Source organism: Triplophysa rosa, unplaced genomic scaffold (assembly GCF_024868665.1).
Source record: "Triplophysa rosa unplaced genomic scaffold, Trosa_1v2 scaffold38_ERROPOS3904915+, whole genome shotgun sequence".
Taxonomy (NCBI): domain Eukaryota; kingdom Metazoa; phylum Chordata; class Actinopteri; order Cypriniformes; family Nemacheilidae; genus Triplophysa; species Triplophysa rosa.
The window spans coordinates 73,249-80,738 of NW_026634389.1; the positions used below are offsets into that span (position 1 = coordinate 73,249).

General features: G+C 39.5%; 1 long non-coding RNA gene across 1 annotated transcript; it reads left to right on the forward strand.

The window, feature by feature from the left end:
- Positions 1–6,150: 6,150 nt before the first annotated feature.
- LOC130550665 (uncharacterized) lies at positions 6,151–7,065 on the forward strand. The gene is made up of 4 exons (XR_008962462.1): positions 6,151–6,228; positions 6,590–6,635; positions 6,718–6,809; positions 6,955–7,065. It is a non-coding gene; the product is annotated as an uncharacterized LOC130550665 (long non-coding RNA).
- Positions 7,066–7,490: the final 425 nt, after the last annotated feature.

Consider the following 7,490-nt stretch of genomic DNA (forward strand, 5'->3'; position numbering starts at 1 on the left):
CAATATGACATCAACTGAACGCCTATAACACGAAGTTGATTTGACGTCAACTCAATATCAAACATATTGGCCTATACTTACATTAATCAATTTCAGTATGGGATAAACCTCATATTTTCACCAATTAACCACCGGAAGAACTTGATGTATGATCTGAATTTGAAATGATGCTTTGCAGCATCTTGATCAAATCTTGTCTAATATTTGACATCAAATTGACATCAAGGTGCCCGCTGGGAAGTACAGATTACGATACATTTGCAAATGTCACATTTACTTTCTTGTCAAAACGCTGCTCATAAATACATATATTTTGTGAACTAATCAATAGGCAGACTAAATTACATCTAAATATTTACTTTGCTTTTACCACTTTGGAATCAATAAGAATCGTAATCAATAAACAGAATCTTGATAAATTTCAGACAATAACCAACCCTACTGATAACATGTTCTTTTTCTTGTAGAGGATAACCCTGATTGAGACATCCTGCCCTTAAATGTCCCCCGTGTAATGCAATGGCTTACTGGCCAGGGACACAAACCTATTCTAATGTCAGAACTTAAAGAATTCAAAATCTCTCTACATTTTGACCATGAGTGTATGAAGAGGATGCCAGAACACAAAATATGCTTCCCAGTTGTAAGTGCCTGTGCCAGGAAAATTACATTTCCCACAGCACATAAGGGTGACTATAATTCTTTTAAATCAGTCATGTTGCAAGCCATCCAGTTTGACTATGGATTTAACCGATTTTAAAATGTACAAGTGTACAATGCAATACATTTGGTAACATGTTCGAAATGTTTTTATGATATGTCTTACTGTATATATGTGCAGAAAACAAAACCTGTTACACATTGATAAATGTTCTTATGATTGTGTATACAACTGCATGTGTTCAGGGAACACAACAATGTTTTCCTCTGCTTTAAATATAGAAAATAAAGCCAGCATGCAATGTCAACGTTTAATTCAAGAGTTTTATTAATTGCATTGGATGTTCATTTACTTTGATAATTTGGTCACAAATCATTTCAATGTTGTCCATTAAGTATGAAGTAGCACAAAATTTAAAACCGCTAAGTATTTGTCTCTTCCGTAGTTTAGAGAGTGTGTGGTTCTGTTAAAGGGCATCAACTGGAGGAACTACAATTCCCATACATGGCTGATCTGTCATGGCTCTGCCTCTATTAGTCATGTTTTTCTTGGTCCTGTGGAAGAGCCATGACAAGGCCTTTGGTTATGTGTGGAGAGAAACATATTATTGTCCTTTTGACAATAATATGCGTTCTCTCCAGGCGGGCAGGACGTATCCACAACATCTGCCCCAGCATACTGGAAGCAGACATCGTGTCCATCCCCTTCCTCGATGAGTGTGTTGCACCCAAGAGAACAGCGGGACATGCCACGCTGGAGAAATTTTTCTCTTTTAGAGAAAAAAACTCGAACACTTCTGGAACCGCCGAGACGCCCAGGGGAAGTCGCTGCAGGAAGGGACAGTCCGCTGCACCACGTCGTAGAGCCGGCAGTCTTGTAGCGAAGTCTGTTGATCACGAGCGAAGGCTCCGAAGAACAAAAGGTGAATGAATGAGGCACGCCGTCTCCCTTTTATACCCGGATATCCGGGGGCGGAGTCCGGCATGCAAATTTCATTCGGCAATTTTCATTGGCCTTTTCTAAGAAGTCGGAAGTGATTGGTTCTCAAGGACGAACCCCATCTGTCGGTTCGACACAACGTCGAGAGACCGACAGAAAGGGAACCACTTTTCTTAGAACCACTGGTCCAGTATAAAGGAGAAACTGTCTAAGTTCTGTAGCCTTCCATCTGTCTAATTCCAGTAAAGTCCTAGGTTGCCGTGCAAACTCACTAGGTAGTTCTCCATTCAATGCCTTCAGTTTATCTGAAATGTCACTCCTTTGCTGAAATGACAGTCTGCATGTGTGGGGTCCTCTCTGCATGTAGTGAAGCATTCTCCTAACTACACCCAAACACACCAAGTGCATGTAGTCCAATGCAAATGGCTGAACACATGGAATTCCAGCTAGTGTCAGTGGGGATTCCCCCCTAAATTTTTGGGGGAACAAATGGGGTCCCCCCCTTTTTTTTTGGTAAGGCAAGTTCCTATCTGAATTTTGCTTTCAGACCTTGCAACAACACCAGGCGCTGTAGTGTACTTACTACAGTCACTTGCAGTGCTTTCTCTACATGGACTATGCCATCTTGCATAAGTTGCTGCAACTCCTGTAGAAAATCAGAAACGTAATCTTCAACTGGGCTGGGTTTTGCTTTTCCACAATAGAGTGCCACAATGAAGGGTGCAAAATCATGTAAACTGCACAGGATTGGCCACATTTGCAGACTTGATGATTTAAACAGTGGAATACCATCAATGTTGAAGCACATATCTATTCGGTCTTCAGGGAAAACAGGATTCTGGGATAAAACCTTCAGAACTCCTGATGCAATACCAAAGTAGGCATATTGTCCACCACACAGTTCAACTACTTCCACTCTTTTAGGGGTTTTCAGCAGGGTTCTGGCATCCTTGGGGAGGCGATGTCCTTGGCGCCTTAGAATATCTAGTAGTTCATTTAGTGCAGACCGCTTGCATTTGTTGGTAGCTGCCCAAGCTGCAATTTCCTCACCCAGATCAGGAGCAGTTTCCTCTGCAGAATCATAACACAAATTGTCAGCAACCTCAGAGTCAGTGTCAGAAGACAGCACTAAGGCATCAGAGTCATAATCTGAAATGTTGCCATCTGCTGGTGACAAAGAGGCAGTTTCATCCTCACTGAACAGAGCCCTCAGTAACCCATCTGTATCACTGCTATTTGAATCATCAGCTGCAAGAGACAGCACTTCAGCATGACATTTCCTCCAGTTTCTGTGGTATGCCATCATTTAGCGTCACAAGTAGCTGCAAAATAGGAGGAGTCCATATGCATCTTATAAAACATTTACATATATTTACAAAGATGTTGTGGAATAATGACATGCATGGGCCTTTGTTATATTGTTAAACATTGAAAACAAAATTCTCATGCATTTCAGCAGTAAGGAATATCCATCATTCATCATTCACCATAATCGTAATCGTATTTATGGGTTTGGTGAGGGGAAAGATGTGGAACTCGTCCATTGTTACGCCAAACAGCACATATAGGCTGATCACATTGTATCTGTGTTTTCATGTGTTTTTATTTTGGCGATAACTGTCTGTGCTGTTTAGCTTGTTGCGTTTCTTTGTCTTTTGTAAACGTGATGAGCATTACTTGGGAAATAACAGTAGATACATTACCTAACATTACTGTGGTGTGTTTTTTTGGGGGGGGATAGGGTTGTCGGGGCACGCAGTCAACTTGGTCATACTTTCAGGTCTCACATCAGACGAATTTATACTGTAAAATATTACTGATAGGCTTTAAAAAGGCTTAGCATCTTCTAAAACTGGCCTTAGACGAGTCATATTACATTCACTAAGGTGTATTCTCAGGGTTTTTCCTGGCTCAAAATGAGGCGAGAGGTGGTGGCATCCTGATCTTGGCTTGTGTCACACACACACAGCACCACACACACACACACAGAAGCCTACCGTACCTTTAAATGGCTTAACCAAAGTGACTTCAACATATTATAAGTTCTAATAAAATTAGATGAAAATGACAATTATTAAATTATATAAAACATTACTTTTATTCAACCAAACAGGAATGTTTTTTTAATCAAATAAAGCTTTTTATCATCTTCAACTAACTTTTCAGTCACTATACAACTATTAATTGGCATGACTCTTAATGTCATTCAATGATCTCTTATATTCGCTAGTGACTGAAAAGTTCAATAGTTTAAATGAATCGGTTCAAATGAGTCATTCGTGTGCTCGTTCTACGCATGTGCGTAAACTCAACCGCTGTGTACAGTATAGCTGATTCAACGATCTAACTGCACTGATAAAGACATTACAATGATGTATGTCATGTTAATTTGAGAAATTTCAAGAAATTAAACAGTACTTCGGAAGCAAAACAAACAGCCGTGAAACACAACAAGCTCTTGTTCTGCAACTCTTTTTAGCCCTCAGTGAGCTGATAACGAAATAGCGCCTCCACTGTGGCGTAATGCCACAACTGCAGTTACAAATGACAGTCTTGTGAAGACACCCGACATAATTTTGGCGAGAGTCTGAGACGGCACGACATTTGACGGAGGGAGGCCGCCTTCAATTTCTCGATGCAGGAAAAACCCTTGATTCTGATTTGGAAATATTTCACAGGTCCGTTTTGCCTACTGATCTTTCTCAATGATCAAATTACGTGCTTGCAAATTTGCAGCGTTTTGCTCCCCCTTTAGGTGACCTTTGCAAATGTTTATGAGGAAATTTACTGTAGCTCATGGTTAAATTTCACTTTTTCGCGATGGGGTGCGACAAACCAATAAGAACAATATGTATTTGTCGCGTCGCATCAGAGTGGACAAAATTTTGAATTATAATGGGTTATGTTGCGTTTTGTCGCATTCAAATGAGGGCATTTTTATTAGACCGAACAAAAATTGTAAAACTAACATTACTCGCGACATTTCAAAATCGTTAGCTCAACAATAGTTACATGCTTAATGGATCTAACTTAACTCTGTTAATATTACCTCAGAAACCTTCGCAGTACTATAACTGGCGGGAAATTTCAATTCACCAAAAAGAACAAAATACTCATTGCAACGTCAAATATTTCATCAAAACACAATCTTCTAAGTTTTCAAAGTTACCCAATATAACTTAAGTTTTATTTCATGAGATGTTTATTACTCACCTGATAAAAAAGCGCCAACCTTCTCGAGCTGCTTCGACTTCACCGCACAGCGCGCACTGGCCTTTACGCAAGACGTGATGACGTGCGTTTCAACGGTCATCAACGTCGTAAATCCTCCAAATATTGTTTTCTTATTTTTTACGTGTATACATGTATAACATTATGTCATACTACATTTGCATCAAATTACACACAAAAAAAGAAATTAATTGTTGTAGTCCATTACTAACTTCAGTTGCTGAGAAACCCGGAAATGTGAAAAAGCTCATGGCGCCATCTACAGGTGGTATTAAGAAATAGAGAATATGAATGGGCATTGTAGGCCCTACATTTTTTATAATTAAAAATTAAGAAAAAATGGAATTTGTGAAAAATAATTTGATTTTTTTAGAGCCCTAGCATTGCATCTATCAGTTAAAACCAAGAAAATCTAAATAATTTAAAATATGTAGCCTGTTCACTGTGAAAAATTTAGACTAATGAAAACTTTACATAAATGAACATGTATTGTAATACTGTATATATGGTACTTACATTATAGGGTATTACAATTTTATTATCAATTACAGCAAATATATTTTAATTTTACAGTATATAATATCACTATAAATAAAAAATAAGATGGGGTTACAGCAAAAATGCTGCATAAGTTTTTCATTTTTTAATTGTAATTAAGCAAATCAGTATATATTTTTTATACCTCTTATTTCATTATCAGTAATTTACATACTTTAAATAGTTTTTTGTTTATTTGTTTTTAACCACAGAAGTCCATTTTCATGCAGAAATCCAACAACTACATATGATTCAAAAGATGTGCCAAATGGATGCATTTTGAGGCCCCAGTTAAGAAAAAAAAGCTATTTAAACTTAACATATTTTTAATTTACATTGATATCAATGTGATGTGCAACCCAACACTCACGGCGGCCCGGGAAAGCATGGCTGACATTTCGACGTCCGCTTCTTCCTGGGCTCGACCCCCCGAGGGAGGGAGCCCGAGGAATCGTCGGAGTCGGATGGCAGTACGTCACCCCCCGATGCTGAAAGAGATATCTCATCATCACGCATCGTGTCCGAATACGTGATTGAGAAATAAGACGGACCGTCTCCTGGGGAATGGTCAGACGAGCGAGACGAGGTGTGAACGGTTCGTGAGCCCGTGGCTGGCGGATTATCGCTCACAGTAATCCTCATATCACCCTCGCTGCTTGCCGTAGCGGACGGCAGGGCCGTAGTCCTGACGCCACGGAATGGGGAGCAAACGAGGTGGTGGCTGAATCCCGTGGGAACACAGCCACCTGTGACGCAACGTCTGAATCGTCACCGCCCGCAGTATGTGTAGTCACAAGGACAAATTCCGTCAAGAGCCCTCTTCATGTCGTTCACGTAGACACAAACCATAAGCTGATAAGGTATGTCATATAGTTATGCACGTCAAGCCATTACTGTAATGGTACAGATAAAAGTATACCCCGTCTGTGAAAACACAGGATAAAGTAATTATATGCGATTTACTGTGTTGTACATAAAACATCCTACATAATGTTAAGTATATTCTGTGAAAATGTAACCTTGATATTTTCAATATTGACTGAGTAGTGCCCAAGATTGAAATCATAGTGAAATTAATGATTGAAATCAAACTTTGATGCTCCAAATTTCCAACATTTTATATTTTTAGATTGTACTTTTTAAGGATTTGGGGTAAAAATATCCAAGTATGCTTGTGAGTTTCTTTATGTCAACTAGTAATAACAAATTATCTTTTATCAGATATGGCCTTGTGATATTCGGTGCCATTGATGGGTACTCCAGAAAGGTTTTTTCTTTAATGCATTGTTTGCCTTTAAACTTTGTACACATCAAATAACGGATGAAATGCATTGACTACATCATGTCAGATCATGTACCTTGGAGCTGCAACGGATAACAAAGCATCCACTGCCCTTGGTTTTTTCCATCAGTCAGTGGAGAGACATGGGTTTCCATTAAGGTAAGACAACTTACACCATGAGTGTTAAATCGCTATATGCATACCTGCTGGTCTTAACCAACATGGCTAACATACAGTACGTTTTTATTACACTGTTAAGTATCTTTTCTAAAATAGCTAGACACTTGTACATTTTTGCATTTAGAGTTCGAGGAGACCAAGGAGTAGAAAATGTTGAGATCGCCAGGTGTATGTTTTCTGTGCGAGGCAGTGGTAGGGGAAGTTGCATGTCAGGACAAAGCGTGCATAACCAGCGGTAAGCATAAAGATAAACTGGTCATAAATTGACCTAAAATTTTGAGAATGATGATTTGTATTTAACATTTAAGTAAAAAAACGGTTCCCTTTCTGTCGGTCTCTCGATGTTGTGTCGAACCGACAGAATGGGGTTTGTCTTGAGAACCTATCATCTTCTGAGTATATAGAAAAGGCCAATGAAAATTGGCGAATGAAAATTGCATGCCGGGCTCCTCCCCGGATGTCCGGGTATAAGAGGGAAGCCGGCGTGCTCATTCATTCACCTGGAAATTTGCTCGAACACCTCCAGAACTGCCGAGACGCCCAGGGGAGAGTCACTGCAGGAAGGGACCGTCCGCTGTACCACGTCGAAGATTCCAGCAGCAAAATGATCACTAAAGATCGTAGAGAAGCTCATCAGATGCATAGGCTCTGAAGAACAAA